The sequence below is a fragment of the Eptatretus burgeri genome, chromosome 2 (assembly GCF_056783735.1).
Source record: "Eptatretus burgeri isolate ZD-2024b chromosome 2, Ebu_testis_v1, whole genome shotgun sequence".
In the NCBI taxonomy this organism is placed as follows: domain Eukaryota; kingdom Metazoa; phylum Chordata; class Myxini; order Myxiniformes; family Myxinidae; genus Eptatretus; species Eptatretus burgeri.
The window spans coordinates 9,547,588-9,568,807 of record NC_140962.1 but is presented as its reverse complement, the minus strand read 5'-3'; the positions used below and the strand labels follow the sequence as shown (position 1 = coordinate 9,568,807).

The 21,220-nt window shown below is 43.5% G+C and overlaps 1 long non-coding RNA gene across 1 annotated transcript in view; it reads right to left on the bottom strand.

The window, feature by feature from the left end:
- LOC147031402 (uncharacterized) overlaps nt 1–21,220 on the bottom strand; it is a 126,818-nt gene that overhangs the window by 20,358 nt on the left and 85,240 nt on the right. The gene's annotated exons all lie outside the window — the stretch shown is intronic.

The window sequence follows — 21,220 nt, the reverse complement described above, 5'->3', positions numbered from 1 at the left end:
AACGTCATGGGTCAGGGTCAGGAGTCCAATCAAAGCAGGCTAGCATCAAAGCGAGTCGTCTTGGTACCCGGTCATCACTGCCAGCAGTTATGAAGTGGCAGTTCTAATTATGTCTCTTATTAACTTCGTAACACACCAGTACACAAATACCATACAAAATACACCTGGCACGGGTCTGCAATCTCTGATTGCTCTTTTTCTTATTTTTTTTATTATTATTTCATGTACCGTATTTCAATCCTTTAAGGGGAATTTAAGGGAAAAGGGTAGCCTCATTTATGCATAAACCTATTCTCATTTGACATGAGGCTAAAGTTATGCATGCACGTTTTTATCAATTTAAATTCCAACATCCATGAAGCAAATGATTTATACATGCTGCTTTAGATCCAAAAAGGAAAATGAGTGTGTCCACCTGAACTGATGGGTCAGGATAATGGGAACATCAAGGTTCAAATCCCTTACACGACCTCCATATAGGAAACGTATTAATGTATCATCACTAATGTCCTTGTAATTCATGCAAAAGTACACTGCTGTCCACTGATATCTTTATCCTGTTTGTGATTTTTGAACAAACTGACAGACGAGCTTTAATCCTCTCATTTTCCCCCCAACGACTATAATATCCTTCTGTTCCCAAACATCTTCACATTGACATTCCCAAACAATGCACCGCAGCTTGATCTCTCCGACATCCTCCCCAGAATCCAATCCATGTAAGTGCTGAAAAGTGTGGGGGCCAGTACATACCCCTGACAAACTCCAGTAACAACTGGAAATAAGTCAGAGATGGTATCACCACATCTCACAGCACTCTCAGTTCTACAGTACAGTTAAAACATCAGATTGATCAGTTTTAGTGGCACTCCATGAACACCAATAATCCTCCAGACTCCAGAGGGCATCCCGATTCACTGAATCAAATGCTTTGTAGAGATCAACAAAGGCTGCAAGCAGCCACTGCCAAAACTCTCATATGTGTTCAGTGAGGACCCGAAGAGCATGGATATGGTCAATTGTTGACCGATTTGGTGTAAAGCCTAACTGCTCTGGACACTGGTGCTCAAGCAGATGGTGGCGAACCCCATCAATAATTATCCGAGCAAAGACCATGCCCAGCACTGAGAGCAGTGTTTCCTCTGCTTTTCAGTCCTGGCGATCACCCTTCCCTTTCCAGAGAGGGACAACAAGGCCCCTCTTCCCGTCATTTGGGATGATGCCTGTGTTCCAGGCAGAACACAAAACTAAATGCAATGACACAAGTACAGCATTTAAACCAGCCTTGAGAAATTAAGCATGAATGCCACAGATCCCTGGAGCTTTACCCCATTTCAACTGGTTCACCACAGTCTGCGTATCCACAAACAAAGGTGGACCACAGTTGATTGGAGAGAGCAATAGGGAGCAATAGGGAGAGAGCCACAGCAATAGGGATGGTAACACCCCTGACATTCAACTCAATAGCTGGTGGGTCAGCCTGGTACAGCCATTCAAAGTAACCAGCCCAGCAGGCCTTCTCTTTGGACTCCTCTGTCAACAGCCTACCACCCTCCGCTCTAACTGCAGTGCACCAAGGGATGGGCTTGGATGAATGCAATGCACGAATTCCCCTACAAGCAGGATGAGAATCACCTCACCACAGTGATGCTCACCACACACAGGCCTCCTTGTCCACCCTCAGCACACATGCAGTTTTACACCTCAGCTCCTGGAACAGCTCAGCTCTGCCATTCAGCCTGGCCCTGCAACTCTGGTTAATGGTATCCAGTGTCCGTTTTGAAAATAATTATTCTTTGCCCTCCAGTGAGTTCCAAGACATCCACTGGCAACATCAAGGATGGTAGTCTTGAAGGTGCTCCATAGTTCTTCAGGATTCCCCAAAGCAACCAGACACCCCAAATCCCCACTCAGCCTGTTCGCAAACTCCTCAGCTACCCTCTCATCTTTGAGCTTGCCAACATCCAACCTAGGCTGGGATGCTACTATTCTCCTGGATTTAAGGTGCAACCTCAGAGTTGTTACAACAAGCTTGTGGTCGGTATTGAGGAACTGAGCACTCCGGTAGACCCTGCAGTTCTGGATCATCCTCCAGCGACCATCAACGAGCACATGGTCAATCTCCTTTGCCACACCACCAGCATTGGAATACCAAGACCAACGATGATCCTGTGGGTGATGAAACCATGAACCAGCCACCCTAAGTCCACGACTTCTTGCAAAGTCAAGAAACTTAGTGCTATTCTGGTTCACAGTTCCAGACCCATGAGGATCAACGCATGTCTCAAAACCATCCCTATCAGTGCCAGTCAATGCTTTGAAATCCCACAAGACGAGAAGAGTATCTCGCCTGGGGCACTGATCAACCACAGACTCGAGCGCGACATAGAATGTGTCCTTCACAGTGAGATCACTGGCCTTAGTTGGAGCATATACAGATCGATAGCAGGGAACCGACACCCAACAAGTGATGAATCCTTCATCTCATAATATGCTCATTGACCAGTGTTACCTCAATTATCATTGGAATATGCTTATTGGACACAGCTACAGCAACTCCTTGAGCATGGTAACCATCAGAGCGATCAGACCAAGTGGAGGTGTAACCACTTGCCATGATCTCACCACCATCCGGTCTCTGAACCTCAAAGAGTGCTGCAATACCGATGTTCAAATTCTGGAGCTCAGATGATACCAGAGAGAGGTGATCACCCTCTCCTAGGGAGAGGACATTCCAGGCACCCACCAGAAGGGACCGCCTCAGGTTAACCCAAGAAGACTGCCGTCTGGTGGATGACACCTCAGCACCACACCACCATACACCAACACAATCTGACCCAGGAAGTTTACCCCATTCTTTTCTTGCTGTCATCAAGGATTGAGGGTCCTGGAGGCTTTGCCCCAATCCCGTCATCTGGTAAGCTGCCCTGACAGGCAGCAGCACAGGAGGTATTCCCACAAAGTGGGTTTTCAGTTTTCTTTGTGTTTGTGGGTTTTGCAGAATGAAGTGTTTTACAGTGGCTGGAATGCAAATCCTGCCACCAACCTTCGAAAAAAAAGTAAGCCAACTGCTGGAGGACATCCACAGACACAGTTGGGTACTAGATATGGATGGTCTTTGGCTCACACGGAGCTCCTCTGCCATTTGACAGATTTAGTTTTGAATCCTGCTTGGTGTTCATGTCCATACTCCCTCCTCACGAGGAAACCCGGTGTGGGAGACGCTTTAGTCACCGACAACCCGACCATGCAACAGATTAGTACAGCTTTACATGGTACATGCAGCAAGTCACATATCTCATCTGGCTTGACCTGGACAAATTCCAAATTCTTTCTCCAACCCACATGGGGGCACTGCATCAATGGCACAACTGCAGCGCGAGAAAATGTTGCGACCCGCACACCATGTACTGCTGACATAAGAAGAAAATACGGTGACCATGCACATAATACAGTACGTATGCACTAATTATATTGGGTTTCGGTTCTGATTCCGATGTGCAATATTTTGTTGCCAAGTGTCTGTGTTGCCGAAGCAGTTTATTGGCAGGGGTCGTACTTGGTGGTTTGCCATTGCTTTCCGAGCAGTAGTTAGTGTAGGAATTTTGAATTTGATGATGCAACATTAAGCCTGTGAAATTATTACCAGGATGGCAGTGTATAGCTCGGTGGAGATTCAAACCCAGGCAAGACAACTCAGAGGCGAATGCTATGCTATTAGACGAACATAATTGTTCGTTGCATGCGTATTCATGAAACTCGTTATCATTCATGGGATTCTGACTGCATTTCCACTGATAACTCCAAAGAAGGCTGAATAAGTCAACACCCTTAAGAAAAATAAATAATTCAATAAAATAAATGGAGCTCTTGGAATTTCATCCAAATAAGCTTTAATTTCAGATAACATGCACTTGCAGCAGAGATATAAACTCCAATCTCAAGTCGTACAGAGATTAATATTAATATTTCAAAAGAAGTGAGGAAATTAATTTACCACAACTTTCACATCGTTCACACAAGGACAAACAAGGAACTTTTTCACGGAAGGCCACTTGGCCCATCGTGCCTGTGCTACATCCACACCAGTTGCCATCAACCCATCCACAGAAAAAATTTCCGCATTCTTGGAGCTGCATTGAACAATGTGCTGTGCTTGTGCTCATACCAGAAAAAGACATTCCATTTATCGCCTCAAGCGACTAAAATTACGTCTGTCTTGTGACTGAATCATTTATGCACCTGTTTGTCGGTGAAGCATCACACTACAGGTACAATGTATCTTCATTTTCCATACTAATAAGTGTGTGTGTGTGTGTGTGTGTGTGTGTGTGTGTGTGTGTGTGTGTGTGTGTGTGTGTGTGTGTGTGTGTGTGTGTGTGTGTGTGTGTGTGTGTGTGTGTGTGTGTGTGTGTGTGTTCGGCGGTCAGTCAGCATTACATATCATTCTCTTTGCTAACCCACCACGAACCACTTGCTAAGCAATGTTACAAAGCAATGATTCGTCACATCATGGCAGGATAGCCGGCTGAGAGGTATGCAGGCTTGTTCATCCTAAGCTCTCTCACCAGGGTCCAAATCCCAACCCAGCTATAAACTGTCATCGAGGTGTTTCACAAGCAGGGTGATTCATCAATGTGAGTGCCGTCTCTCAGATGGATGTTAAACTGGACGTCACATCTGCCAAAATCACCCTCTCCTTTCCCCATCCCATCATCACTCTCCCTCCCCACTCTCCCCCCTCATGTTTCTCCATATATATATATATATATATATATATATATATATATATATATATATATATATATATATATATATATATATATATATATATATATATATATATATATATATCTCTCTCTCTCTCTCCCAACCTCTCTCTCCCAACCCTCTCCCTCTTCCACCCCTCTCCCTCCACCCCTCATCCTTCTCCCCCCATCCCTCTCCCCCATCCCTCTCCCTCCCCCACCCCTCTCCCTCCACCTCCTCATCCCTCTCCCCCACCCCTCTCCCTCCCCCCATCATCCCTCGCCCTCTCTCCCCCCTGCCCCTCATCCCTCTCTCTCTCCCACCCTCTCTCCCTCTTTTTGGTGTATATATATATATTAATAAATCTATACTAATAAGTGCCATTGTGTCAGTGTCTCTTCCATAACTCCAAAACCATAAAACCGAGCACCATGAAACTTTGCAAGCATACTAAGAAAACTCCAAGGAAGGGGAAGAGTGAAAATTGGGCGTTTGCGTTATTTAAAATTATCGAATGCCTGTTCATCCTAGCTATGAATCGCTGTATACATCGCTTTTGTAAGTGCGATAGTTTTCAGATTAGAAGCTTGGAACGATTTCATGCATTATATGATATGATTTTCCACGATCTACTCTCACGGACGAATTAAAGTATATCATCGAAATATTATTACGGTTTTGAGCATCGAATATTGTCTGGACTAAATAAGAATCGAAATATGCAATGAAATCTGATAATTTAAAGAAATAAAGTCTTGCAAGCCGGTAGGCGGCGATGGGTCGCCGAGCATGGAAACTATAAGATATAGAGCAAAATGGATGTCATATAGCAGATAGGGAATCACCTTAAGATTATGCATATCAAAGCTCATCCAGTTCCATCCACTGATAACTACTCGGTATCCATTTGAATGAAAAGTACCGAAAATGCGGTTTGAAATCGGAAATCTCTAAAGTTCGAGGGGGTGCTGTGGGTGAACAAAGATCTAAATCGAAAATCTGGATCGATCGTTTGTGCACAATGTATTCCAGACGATTAGTGTGAATTTTAATGACCATCCGACCATTATCCTAGGAGGAGTAGCATTTGGCGCAAAGGCACCTCCAGCTCTCGCATATTATCGATTTTTGCACTTGTTGACCTTTGACCCCTGACCTAAGTGAAATCGGTCAATATGTCCTGAGGAAAAGTTGTAGTACTCATTGAGTACCATGAACCTGCAAAGTTTCATTCGTATCGATGCACTCACCTGCACCCCCTGGTCGCTAGGGGGCCTTCAATTTTTGCCAATTTTCACGCATACCCTAATTGTAGGGGGTGCTGCGGATAAGTTATTCCATATATCACAAAAACCGGAATATATTTGATAGAGCATCACCTGTAGATCATTCGTGCCAAATTTCATAACCCTACGTGGGATAATGGCTTTCGGAACTGATTTTGCGTGAACGGTACTGATTTTGAAGGTTTTTCGATTGTTGCTAGGGAACCAAAGCGTCCCTAGCAACCACCACAGTTTCCAAAGCACTTGGTCATATGATGCACATACCACCCGAGTTTGGTCAAAATCCGCCCATGTTTACTACCAATTATGCTGATGACAAACGGACAAACATCCAAACAAACATCCAAACAAACAGACAGAATTACTGACAATAAGGGTCACCTATTTCGGCGACCCAATAACTGAGCCAATATACATATTTACTTTAAGCAAGCAAGGCTATGTACCTCCTTCTTCATTGATACACAAGAAAATGGGAAATTTCAAAACCAAGAAACATCTTTTTCTACTGTTTGGAGAATTATATTGAGTAAACAAAAATTGAGGAATGCACCAAAATTAACCAGCTTCATTGAGCTGTACGATTTAATGCATTCACTGCGAGACCTCACACCCTGTCCCCCAGAGAGACTGCATATCCATAGCATCTGCCAGATCTGTGTCGATATTTATGGATGTTTCGTGAGGTGCTCTGCAGGAAATCAAAGCAAATCTGGTTAAAAAAAACCGGACGTTTTAAAAAAAAAGTTATAACATTTGCGCGGACCCCAAAACGATGCACCATGTGACGCATGCTCAGACGAGCAGGCAAGATGGTGGATTATCTGCAATGTTTATTTCATGGGTGATTGAACTTTGCGATGTCTCCAGGGTTGTTCTGCATTAAGCTGCAACTCTTTTGTGGATAAAATAATTATTTGAACAATTTCATTAACTGCTGTGTGTGTGGTGAAGAGCACCTTTAAAGTTAAAGGGATCCCATATGAGATGCAGCGACGGCCTGGCCAACAGTTCCTGATCAACCATTTAATTAGAGTGCTTGCAAGAGTGCTTAAGCCATTTGCCGAACACCTTACAGTCGAGAGTGGTACCGCACTACGTCCTGATGAATCATTTACTCACTGCGGTTCGTGAGTCATTCACCACATCATTCAGAGTGAGTGGTTCGTTCTCCGCCACCTAGAGCGAATGATTCGTGCTCCGTCGCCCTGAGCTTGTGGTTCGTGCTCTGTCGCCGTGAGTGAGTGGTTTGTACTCTGTCGCCGTGAGTGAGTGGTTCATGCTCTGTCACCCTGAGCCAGTGGTTCATGCTCCATCACCCTCATTGAGTGGTTCGTGCTCCATCACCCTGAGTGAGTGGTTCATACTCCGTCGCCATAAGTGAGTGGTTTGTACTCCGTCACTCTGAGTCAGAGGTTTGTGCTCCATTGCCTTGAGAGAGTGGTTCTTGCTCCGTCACCCTGTGCGATGGAGCACATACACTAATCCTGGAGAGGTCACCACTCTGACACAGGATACCAGCAAGCTGGCACTCATTTTGCTGACCTCGAAAAGAGGACAGGCAAAGTCAACCCCACCTGGTATTGATTCAACAGTGAGTGGGATTTGACCTCAGGACCCACAAATACGATACATCCACAAAATATGGCTTAGGGTATTAATATAATAATGTAAATTTGTATGTAATATATATATATATATATATATATATATATATATATATATATATATATATGTAAATATATACGTTATATATATATATGTATATATCCATATCTTCTTCTTCTTTCAGCTGCTCCCGTTAGGGGTCGCCACAGCGGATCATCCGTTATGATCCGCATATTGATTTAGCACAGGTTTTATGCCAGATGCCCTTCCCTCTGTTATCAGGATATAGTATCAGCATATATACATAATACTAAATATATGTATATATATATATATATATATATATATGTATATATATATATATATGTATATATACATACACATATATATTATACCACCCAATGCCACCAGTGCAACCCTGGTCGCCTCATACGACACAGGGATATGGTACACTTATTCTAACCGGGGCATACACCGGGCCCAGTACACTGGTACTCACTTCGACGACCTCGGAAGGATGACAGGCTGAGTCAACCTCCTGGTGTGTATTAATTCAAGCGGCCAACGGGGCTCGAACTCAGGACCTTTTGGATCCCAAACCGCAACCCTTACCAATACGCCAACACCAGGCTTATATATCCATATCTATATGTGTGTATATATGAACATACCTTTCTATATATTTACAGTAAATATATTGTATATACATATATAAATATGTATGTATATGTGTGTTCATATATATATATATATATATATATATATATATATATATATATATATATATATATATATATATATATATATATATATATATATATATATATATATATATATATATATATATATATATATATATATATATATATATATATAGTTATGGATGTATATTTGTATATGTATATATATATATATATATATATATATATATAAATGTATAGGTATATATGTATATATAGAGATATATGTATATGTACATATATATATATATATATATATATATATATATATATATATATATATTGTTGTGGATTCTCGCCCGCCAGGCGTGCGAACGACCGCGTTTAACCAATAGCGGCCGCTTCGCCCACCGAACGGACAATCCAGTCGCGGCTTTTTGGAAAAACGCCGAAAACCAGCCACGGGTGTGTTTTTAACCACACCACAACCTTGTCCGCACTCTACCCGCGCTACAGGGTCAATCGCCGAATTGTCGACATACCTAATTAATCGCGCGGGTAGATTACCGAGAGATTGTACCTCAACGGGGCCGCTGGGTCACGAGCCGCTTAATGCAGCTCGCTCCATTTTGGGATAACCGAGAGGGGTGTTATCGCGACTCCCGTTGGACCCGATCGCTTTACCGGCTATTTAAAAACCAACTATATTCCGAGGGCAAGATGGCAGTTCAATTGGGGAAAGAGGACGCAACGAGCAGGTTCACATTTAAAGAAGCACATTTATTTCCACACGTATACAGTGATGCAGTCATGCAATGAATGGGGCGGAGCACGCATGCAATTATACAGCCAAACAAAAGCAATGTAAAGGAGCTACAACCGTTTATTTATTCTTTACACACTTATCAGTTCTACTTATCGGACTTGGCGCCACATTTTTCACACAAAGAAACAAGGAAAAAGAACCCCATCAAAGGCAAGGGGGTAGACTGTACCTCTCGGGGTCTTTATAACATGGAGCTTTGAGGACCGAAGGAGCTCCAAGAGGCCGCGCAGGTTACCTTGTCCTGGTGGTGACTCACTGGGGCGGCCCGCGATGTCCCGTCCCCACGGCAGCTAGCGTAACCGCGGCTCAGTCGCGGCCTGGTGATTCGGGCCCCAGCCGGCAATGCCTGCGATGAACAAACGGGTCTTTGCTCTTTCAGGGTTGATGCTCTCTTTAAGAACCCGTCCGTCCCTCAGCGATCCTCGGACTGTTCCGAAGCCCGATCACCTCCGACCATTCGGTGCTGGTTGGCGAGCTCTCTCCGGCTCTCTCCACATCCTGCACACGAACACGCAGCTCCGTGCGGCACAGCAGGCTTGGCCGTGCTCCCAGCTCGCGTCCCCTCCGCTCTCCTCAGCTTCTCCACCGACTGCAGGCTCCAGGCTCCAGGCGCACCGAACCCCGACAGACACTCCACAGACTCACTCGCTTGGCGCTCCGCTTATATGGGGTCCGTGAGGCAAGATCTGACCTTCGATCCCTCACCTCTGACCCCCACTGGCTCCGCCCCTCTCGATCTCCTGATCCAATTCTCGGACGAAGCTTGCACAGAGCAGACGTGCGCGAAGACAGCGACCCTGCGCGGCGAGCGGACGTGCGCAAAATTACCGACTTGCGTGGCGAGGAAACCCCCGCGTCTGCCTACAGCGATGCCGTTCGATGCGGACTCGCCGTGGCTAGCGCCAAGATGGCGTCGTTTCGGAGACAAAGGTGAGGCGATGTTGTTCGTGTTGATCTATTGGGGGAGATGTGGATTAGGAGATGGTGAGGAGATGTCGTTGTTGTGAAGGCGGTTGTGGAGAGGGTGGTTGGTGGTTGGCATATTGGGGAAGGTGGTTGGTGGGTGGCATGGTGGAGAAGGTGGTTGGTGGCTGGCGTTGCGGAGAAGATGGTTGGTGGTTGGCGTGGTGGAGAAGGTGGTTGGTGGTCGGCGTGGTTGAGAAGGTGCTTGGTGGTTGGTGTTGCGGAGAAGGTGGTTGGTGGTTGGCGTTGTGGATGGTCCAAAATAAAGATAGTAAAAGAAAAACGGCTAACTCAAAGATCACAGCCTTGCTCACACGAATAAATTCCATTAGACAACGGTGGGGAAATCTATCTGAACACAGACTTATCGGCATAACTGAACTAAGGACCTATATGGTGCTCTGCGAATTTCCTCAGTCGCAACAATATATATATATATATATATATATATATATATATATATATATATATATATATATATATATATATATATATATATATATATATATATATATATATATATATATATATATTGGTCCAGCAGCCATTTCTCATATGAGGCCAAATAAGGAAATTTGTTCAACACCCCAAACAAAAAAGGTTTGACTTGACAGGGTGGTAGAATAGACCCTATAGAACACCTCCAGGTAGTATGTGGTTTCAAATTGTGGTATCATTAAAATTCTACAGGCCATTATACATACCAAGGGTACTTACCAAGAGTCACTGTGGGCGAGCAAAATTTAGGGGGAGGGGTAACGTAACGTGAATATCTTTGTCGAGACTCAACCAATTTTCAAGATTGATTTATCATTGGCTTCCTATTATAATTCTCTATCAGAGTATGTACAGTTATTTGAAAATGGCCTTTGCCATGGCATCACCAAAGCTAAAATATCACACTAATTCAAACTTTCTGACATTTTTAATTGTGTTCTCATATGAAGGTGAACGGTGTTTCTCAATTACTACTGGTACGTATACATTTTGGAAATCAAACGCTTAATAAAGTATTGTTCTGCAGAAATTCATATACATACAGAGGCACGGATAAAGAAAACTGCAACTTATTTTTAGCGTTCGTCTTTTACTATAGTGTATAGCAACACGGAAGCACAAACATCAGAGCCGAGCATAATAGTTGTCTTTGGCAACACGGAAGCTACTCATTCATCATAGTGGATGATAATAGTTATCATGGTCGACACTGGGAGCTGTGCATGACAACACAGAAGCACATTAGTGAGAACGAATCATAATAGTTGTGCATGGTTGCACGGAAGCACATTCATCAGAGCAGTTTGTAATATTTGTATCTGGCAACAAGGAATCTCATTCGCCATGGAAGCATGAAGATGTCATCTGTTGTAACTTTTAGTCAGTGTCTTCTTCACCACTGGAATCAAAGATTGTTCTTGGATTTTCACAAGTTTCTTCAGCCATACATGCACATGCTTCTGTGCATGGCATGTGGTTGGTTCTGCATGTGCAGTCGGCTCGGCGACATAGAGACTTCTTGCAGTGACAGACGGTCAGCTCCGGAAGACCCCGTGGTGCTGGATCCTTGGTCATGAGCACAGGCTGCAGGGCACCATCCTGAATTTTCCAGCCATGTCCAGGTGCTGGTGGAAGGCTCTGTGTAGGCTCCAATGCTCTCTTCCATGCATCGGCCTGGTAATTTCCTCGCTTCATATGTTGCTGTAAGCTGTTGAATGTAGGGGGGAGATTTTCATTTCTTTGTCCCTTTTGACAGAACTGCCAGTATCTCACATTGTTCACTTTACTCCCAGCCCCCTTGGTTGTTGAGTACATTACACATACGAAGGCTTGGCATGCTTCTGAAGTGCTGTTGCTGAGCTCGGGTTCTTCTCCAAGCTGTTCCAGACTGGTCTGATGCTCTTTACTGTTAAGTAAGACATTGAAACCCTTTTTCTTGCCAAGTCCTGAGAGTGTACTGTTTGAATCGCACCCAGTGAGTGCGTGGAAGCCGAGTAAAGCATTACACAGCTCAGGTCCTAGTTTGTGTGCCAAGTTGTGGATAGGAATATACCAAGCTTTATCCTTGATTCCAGTCCGAAACCACAGCTCCCGACACTGGAGTTATCTGTAGTGTGTGGTGCAGAGGACAGCCACATCTGTGTCAGGTGATTGAATCACAATCCTGTTGTGATAATGAGAGGTGCCGATCTGGTAGGAAAGGCATATTTTGCATGTAGCAATATTCGTGTGTTTGCCTCTTCATGATCTGACTTGAGGGGAACCAGTTCTTCGCAGTGCCCTCTGATGACTAGCAGACTTCTGCAGGTTCTTGAAACCACCACCGATGACTAGGTGTTGACCATCAAGCAGAGTGTCTACCCCCATGTGGCACCATGTGTCTGCCAAGAAGGCACACAAGTTGACTTTGTTTTCTACATTTCCAATGTATTTGATCCACTGCTTTGGAATAGGAGTGGCTGGCCCTTGGATTGTCACCTCTAAGGCTGCAGATGTTCCTCGTTTCTCTCGCTCCCCAGCTTTGATTGAGAGGCTGGAGTACCGGTTGAAGACAACATCAACCCGCTGACAACCATTCCGACGTAGAGGGGCAGTAACCAGGCTGTAATACTTGAATGCCATTTCACTGAAGTTTGCAGCACCAGCGGACTTTGTCATCTGTACCAGCGCCATTGCATCGACGATGTGGGCCATAGACATCTGGATGGTTGTGACTTGTGGCAGTTTTGGATGGACATCTACCTTCTTCTCTAACTCAGCAATGAGTACGCTCTTGCTGGTCTTCCTCAAGCTGCCATCGTAATGGGCCAGGGATAATGGCACTGTTGAAAGCTCGTAGCTGAGGAGTTCTCTCAGATTGATGTCCCTTGACTTTCCTGTGATCAGAAGGCGGCCAAAGAGTTCACGGTCAGCACTAAGAGTGATAACGTTCTCATCAGTTAGCTTCACTGTTTTCTTCTTGCTTAGTGTGGCAAATGTTTTGATCTTCAGGTTTGGCAGGGAATCCCAAAATGTCACTTCATTGGTATTCAGTCTCTGTTCAACAAATGTTGTCATTTGAGCTGTGCTGATCTGGTAGGAGTTAACCATGCATGTAGCAGCATCTGGGGGCATCCTGATACCTGTGGCAATGTTAATCAGTGACGAAATTCCATCATCAACGTTGTTGAGGGAGAAGGGATCGGCCATAAGCTCTGACGTGATGACGGTCAGCAGCTTCTGAATATCACTTTCATCTCTCTCCACTCTCATTGGTGCTGCTTCTCTGTGGGTACCAACACAATCTGAGTCCTGTATGGCACACGTCTCCTTCATTGCGATTGTGATGGCTGCTCGTTCATGACATGTCAGGAACCATCGTTCTAGAGCTCCTGCTCTCTGACTGATCCCTATGATGCCACCATTTGTCTTGCTGTCGTGGTTGATGGACTGCTCTAGGGCCATGTCAGTCCACACTTGAGCAAAAGGTTGAGGCGATCGACTGATGGCATGATTGCCAGACACGAACTCTTCATTGACGGCAGGATGGGTCTCAAGCAGCTGGTTCATGTCAGCCAGATAAACAAGAAGCCACCTGGCGTAGTTGGGTCGATCCATTGCGAAGAAGTGAGGGGTTATTGCAGCAGTAGCAGAGAGATGCAGAATCCAGTTTCCAGTCCTCTCTGCCTTGATGAACTGGAGGAGCAGCTGTACCATGGATACATAATCACTCCAGTAGGCAAACAGCTGCGACTTGCCCCGTGCCTCAGTTTGGAACCTTGTGAACTCTGATTCTGTATTTTCAAATAACTGTACATAATCTGATATAGAATTATAATAGGAAGCCAATGATAACTCAATATTGAAAAGTTGTTGAGTCGAGACAAAGATGTTCACGTTTACGTTACCCCTCCTCCTAAATTTTGCGAGCCAACAGTGACCCTCTTGGTAAGTACCCTTGGTATGTATAATAGCCTGTAGAATTTTAATGACATCACAATTTGAAACCACATACGACCTGGAGGTGTTCTATAGGGTCTATTCTACCACTATGTCAAGTCAAACCTTTTCTGCAGGGAGTGTTGAATGATTTCATTTTTTTCAGGTCCTTGCTCCTGGACGATATATATATATATATATATATATATATATATATATATATATATATATATATATATATATATATATATATATATATATATATATATATATATATATATATATATATATATATATATATATATATATATATATATATATATATATATATATATATATATATATATATATATGTATATATATATATATATATATATATATATATATGTATATATATATATATGTATATATATATATATATATATATATATATATATATGTATATATATATATATATATATATATATATGTATATATATATATATATCGATGTATGTATATATGTATAGATATATATATATATATATATATATATATATATATATATATATATATATATATATATATATATATATATATATATATATATATATACACTGTTACGGTTGTGGAAATTCGCAATACACCATAAAGGGTCCTTAGATCAGTTATGACGCTAAGTTAATGTGCAGTTAGTCCACACCTGTTGTTTAGGGGAAATATGTGTGATTCATCCGGGCTGCGACGCTTTGAGTTAGCCATTTTTCTTTCTCTATCGTTATTTTGGACCATTGAGCCACCAACAACTCAAACACCACCATCTTTGCCTCTTTACCTCCACAACTCCATCCCGTAAACATCACTTCACCGTCATTCCCAAACGACACCCGCCAACAACCAAACCACCACAGCAAATCCCCCACCACCTTCGCCTTTCTCCTTCCACAACCATCAACCACACCACCAGTCAACACCGAACGTCGTGCTGTCCAGGGCCCGTTCCGTGATTCTTGTCGAACCCGCTGTGAATGCGTTCCTTTGAGGAGAGGAAAACGGATCAGGAAGGCTTCACGCCCCTTTTCTTCCATCCAATGACTGAGCATCGGGTGGCATGGCCCCGCCTCCGAACCCGCTGTGAATGCGTTCCTTTTAGGAGAGGAAAGCGGATCAGTCGAGGCTCACGCCCCTTTTTCTCCGTCCAATGGGCGAGCGTCGGGCGGTGCGGCCCCGCCTCCAAGCGCGTTTTGATCCGCGAATCTGCATACAAACTCCTCCCCTGGTCTATAAAGACGCGAGAACAACGCAGCTCACGAGTGAAGAAACGTGTAAAGAAAGGGGTAAAGAAAGGGGTGCAGAAAGTGGCACAGAAATTGGCGCAGAAAGTGGCGCTAGTCGGAAGTCGTGGAGTCTGAGAGGTTATCGTTGCAGGGATCGGACGGCGAAGGGGACGGAGCTCGGAGGTGAGGTCGGGGGACGAGTCGTGGCGTGAAGCAGGGACGTGGAAGAGGGCTCAGGGGTGAGAGTTTGTGGGAGTCGGTGCAGTCCCGGGACCCCGCTCGCGGGACGGAGCGTCCGCCATTCCCCTCTCCCGACCCCGAGCATCAACAATTCCCACTCCATCCGCGCTGAGATAGCACCGGTAACCCCGTCCGTTCCCCAACCCAACCGTGGTGTCGACCGACCAACACGTGCCTGCGCGACGCACGCCCAAAGGAGCTCACCGACCATACCAGGGGCACGGAGTCAAGCGCGTTACGCAGACATTGCAGCTAGCCCGCCATCATGCCACGAGGGCGCGGGTAAGACCCCTTCGGTCTCGTGGACCTGGCCGATCACCCAGGTCCCACGTTCATTTGGTCCACGGACCTGTCTGCCTCCTTGTCTGTGAGGGTGGCTTGTGTTTTCTTTGCTTTTGGTGTAAATGTGTGTGTGTGGCGCCAGTCGACTAAGTAAACCCGTATAAGTGCTTGTACATTGTGTTATTTGGTTTTAACTCTGCGTATTGTTCTTGTTTTGACTGTTATATGTGCATTACTGTATGGCTGTGAATACGTGCTTGTCTGAGTGTGAATAAAAGTGCTTGTCAAATTGTTTCCCGTTTTGTTGCGTCCTTTCCTTCGGTTGAACGTTCCATCTTGCATCAAGTAAGGGATTGGTAGTGGGTGTAGACACCCAATAAATAATCTGAACCGTTGAGGTCGACGTTAACTACGCTCGGTTATCCCTGCAGCACGGAACGAGCCGCTTAAGCGGTTCGTGTCCGAAGTCGACCTGCAGCGTGGTACAACTCCTCGGTACGCTACCCGCGCGGGTACTTAGGTATATCGACATTCGGCGATTCACCCTATTTTGCGTGGGTAGAATGCGAACTGGGTTGAGGTGAGGTTAAACCCCCACCCGTGACTGGCTCCTGGCAGTAGTTCCAGGAGGGTCACGACTGAATTGTCCGTTCCGGTGGGCGACGCATCGTGATTCGAGTTACGTGGCCGATCGCACGCCGGGCGGGCAAAATTTGTAACAATACATAAAAAAAAAAAATATATATATATATATATATATACATAATTATATATACACATATATATACACACATATATATATATATATATATATATATATATATATACATAATTATATATATATATACATATACACAAATATATATAATATATTTTTTTCTATATATATATATATATATATATATATATATATATATATATATATATATATATATATATATATATATATATATATATATATATATACATATACACAAATATATATATATATATATATATATATATATATATATATATATATATATATACATACATATACACAAATATATATATATATATATATATATATATATATATATATATATATACATAAATATATACATATACATTCAGCTGTGCGCCGAACTGCACGACCTCTGTCGGGTACCGCACCACGGAATATCCAGTCCCTCAGAATGTTCAGGTACCTAAAGAACTGCGACCTCAGCTCCCTCCCTTCCTGGCTGCAAAAGTCCTTTGCCATTCAACTGGGGTTTATTTTGTCTGAGAGTGCGTCTGAGTGTGTGTCGCCTGTCTTATAAGTAGCATTGTATAAGTTATTTGATCATTGTAAATCTTGCCTGTATTATTCTCGCGACAAGTCTGCTCTGTGTCCTCTTTTGTAAGTTGCTGTAAAATTGTCGCACTATGCTTCTTTCTTTCTCCTGCATAACACACCCAATAAAGCTTTTTATGTGCCACATGGTTTTCCTCACCTTTCTGGAACTAAATCATTGTAAAAATGTTCCCAGTTCATTTTTGTCTTTTCCTTCATTGGTCCAGCATGGTTCGGATCTAAGTTAAGCCCGGTCCTTATCCCTGATAATCTGTTCATTCTCGCCGGTTCGTCCTTGGCAGTTCCGCTCGGCTGCATCCGATCCGGAATTGGCAGTTGGTACTCCACCGTAGTTGGTCGAGTGATCCGCTTGGGGCAAGGCGTAACGTGGGCGTGGTTCTCCAGTAGTCAAAACCGCGTGGTTAATTAGGTAAACTGATTACACCTGGCAGGAAGACCCTACGCTACGTGGTTGAGGTATTGGCGTCCACGGTCAGTTAAGCGACCCGCCGCATCACGGAATTATCCGTGAGCGACGGCCTACAATTCTGGGGAGTCTGTTGGGAGTCGACGTAACTTCCCCCACCTTGCAGTCGTTCTCGCCACCAGACCCTGGCCCACAACAATATGATTAGTGATGGTTGACTTGTGAGTTTTTACAGGTCGCGATTGTGATTGTGATTGTGTGATTTTTTATAGGTTGTGCTTTACACATTGTCTAGTCTGAAGTTTCCTGCCAAGCTTGGCAAAACACTTTCTGAATCCTTCGCAATGCTGTAGCAAGTCTACAGGGAAGAAATGATGTCACATATACGTGCATTTGAATGGCACAAGAGGTTCAAAGAGAGACGGGAGGGGGTTGAAGACGATCCATGGTCTGGAAGACCTTCAATGAGCAGAACGGCAGACAAAATCGAGCGTGTGAAGCAGATGGTGCACGCAGATCGTTGACTCACAGTGCGGATGATTGCTGAGGAACTTTCCATCAACAAGGACACTGTCTGGAACATCATCACTGAAAATCTCGAAATGTGCAAGGTGTGCGCAAAGATGGTCCCTAAGCTGTTGTCCGAGGACCAGAAACAGCAAAGAGTCACTGTCTGTCAAGACATTATCGAGTGCTTCGAGGACGATCCAGACCTGCTCGGCAGAGTCATTACTGGCGATGAATCATGGATATTAGAATACGATCCCGAGACCAAATGGCAGAGTTGTCCTTGGAAACGTCCGGCATCACCAAGACCAAAGAAAGAAAGGATGTCGAAGTCAAAGGTCAAGGTGATGCTCATCACATTTTTTGACATCAAGGGCATCGTTCAATTCGAGTTTCTACCACAGGGTCAAACAGTGAATCAATACATGTACAAGGAGATCCTCTGGCGCTTCATGAAATCAGTCCGGGACAAGAGGAGAGATCTGTGGGAGAACAAAACCTGGGTGCTCCACCATGACAACACCCCTGCTCACAGTGCCCTGAGCATCTGATAGTTTCTGGTGGAGAGGAACATGCCAACTCTGGAGCAACCCTCGTATTCACCAGACTTGGCCCCTTGTGAGTTTTTTCTTATTCCCCAAACTCAAGGGGGTGATCAAGGGGACCCGATTTCCTGATGTGGAGGCCATCAAAAGAGCCGTAACGACGGAGTTCCGGAGAATTCCAGAAGAAGCCTTCCGGGGGTGCATTGAAGCATGGAAGAAGAGGATGGACAAGTTTGTGAGACTGGAGGGAAACTATTTTGAAGGGGACAAGCTGTGATTTCAACATATTTTTTGGAATAAAATTAACTGTGAAGTTAGTCCCATTACTTTTTAGATGGAACTTGTGTGTGTGTGTGTGTGTATATATATATATATATATATATATATATATATATATATATATATATATATATATATATATATATATATATATATATATATATATATATATATATGAACAAAGACCCAATCACATCGCTCACCTGTGACTGGAATAACAAATTAGCTCTCACCTCATCAATTATGCCAGGTGGCTAGGATTATATATAAATGGACTCCTCCGATGCTATTCTTGCCGAAGAAAGTTGCATAAAGCAACCATGAAAAGCCACACAAGGTAAGCCCTTTTCCATTTCACACCCTTCCTGGAGTTCATCCACAGCTATAAAGACAATCACATCTTGTACACACATGAGAATCCCAATGTCACATACCCCCTCAGCCGCCGAACCAGTTTCATCGCTTATTGGCCATACATCAGTGACCTCGCAGACAGAAACATGCACCATGTTCCCAAGCATGTACCACATGCAAATGTCAAAAGCAGTCAATATATCAATGAGAAACAAAGACTCAATCACCTCTCACATGTGACTGAAGGGAATAACCAATTAGCTCTCATCTTATCATTTAACTCAGGTGGCTAGGATTATAGGTAAATAGTCTTCCTCAGGTGGCTCGGATTATAGGTAAATGCTCTTCCAGCTGAAGAAGGTGGGATAAAGCAACGATAAAAGCGACACAAGATAATCCCAATGTCATTTAAAACCATTCTCAGAGTTCCTCCCCAGCTGCAAAGACATTCACATGTCGTACATAAAAACCCAATGCCACACAACCCCTCACGCAAATTTTTGGTCCAAATTCAAATCGTTACGTCCAGCACAAGTCTAACACTGCACAACACCCAGTCAACACACACCAAACCTCCTGTCGAGCACGGGGGTGGCAATATCATGTTACAGGAATGCTTTTCATCAGCAGAGACTGGCAAGCTTATCAGGATAGAAGAGACAATGGGCGAATGATGCAAACTACCTGAGAATCCTTGATGAAAACCTACTTGAGTCAGCCATGAATCTGAAACTGGGTAGGGGATTCACATTTCAGCAGGATAATGATTCGAAACACAAAGCTAAAGCCAAAACCGCCTAAATTAAAAAAAAATGTTCTTGAGTGGCCCAAAGTCCTGACTTGAACCCAAATGATAATTTATTGTGAGACTGGAAGTTTGCAGTCCATCGACTATGCCCGTCAAACTTGGAAGAACTCGAGAAATTTTCACCTGAAGAATGGGAAAAGATTTCATCATCTCTGTGCAAAGCTGGTCGAGACCGAACAAACCCAAAAACACTCAAAGCAGTGATTGCTGCACAAGGTGCTTCCACTAAGTACTGACCAAAGGGGCTGAATACTTTTAAAACCAGTGAATTTTGATTTGTACATGTTTTTTGCAGGTATTCCTGACATGTAACGTCTTTCAACGATAACATTCTAATTTGATCTCTTCATTTATGAATATAAAGGTTCATTTGGAAAAATTGTTTCTTCATAATTCATAATTCATCTAAATGTGGAATTATTGGTCGGGGATGAATACTTTTATAGGCCACTATATCTTTACCTGCTTTGGAGAAAAAGAATAGGAGGCATTACTTTTCAGCACGCCTTCATACATTTTGCAAGGGGGATTGTTTTGACGTACTACTGCAGTATTTAATAATTTTCAGATCTCTTCTCAACTTCCCTAGGAATGTCCGAAAAATACGCTGATGTCACATTTTGCCATTATCCTGCAAACAATATATATGTGCAAGCTTCTTTATTAGTCTTCAACACTTTATTAAGCTGCGCACAAAGTTATTACCTCCGCCACCGAAGGTGGAAGGAGGTTATGTTTTCACCCCTGTCTGTCTGTTTGTTTGTGTGCAGGATATCTCAAAAAGTTGTGGACGTATTCGAATGAAATTTGGTGGGCAGGTTGGGTGTGTGACAAAGACGAACTCATTATATTTTTATGAAGATCCAGATCTGGTTACAATAATTTTTTTAAGTGATTCTTCACCTTTGAGAGATAGGGCTAAAACGATGTATCACATGAGATTTCAAAAATTATTGGGCCCAATATGTTCTACTGCATCAGGCATTGCGCGGTGGAGGTATGCGCTCTACCGAGTGCACTTCCAGTTAAGCATGCATCACTCAGAAACATTTTAGGAAAATGCACTGTGGTTGGAGAGAATTCAGGAAATGTTTTTGCAAAAATAAAATACAAAAAAAAATGGAAAATATGCATTTTGAAAAACAAGGAATTGAGAAAGCTAATGCTCGTGTGTATATTC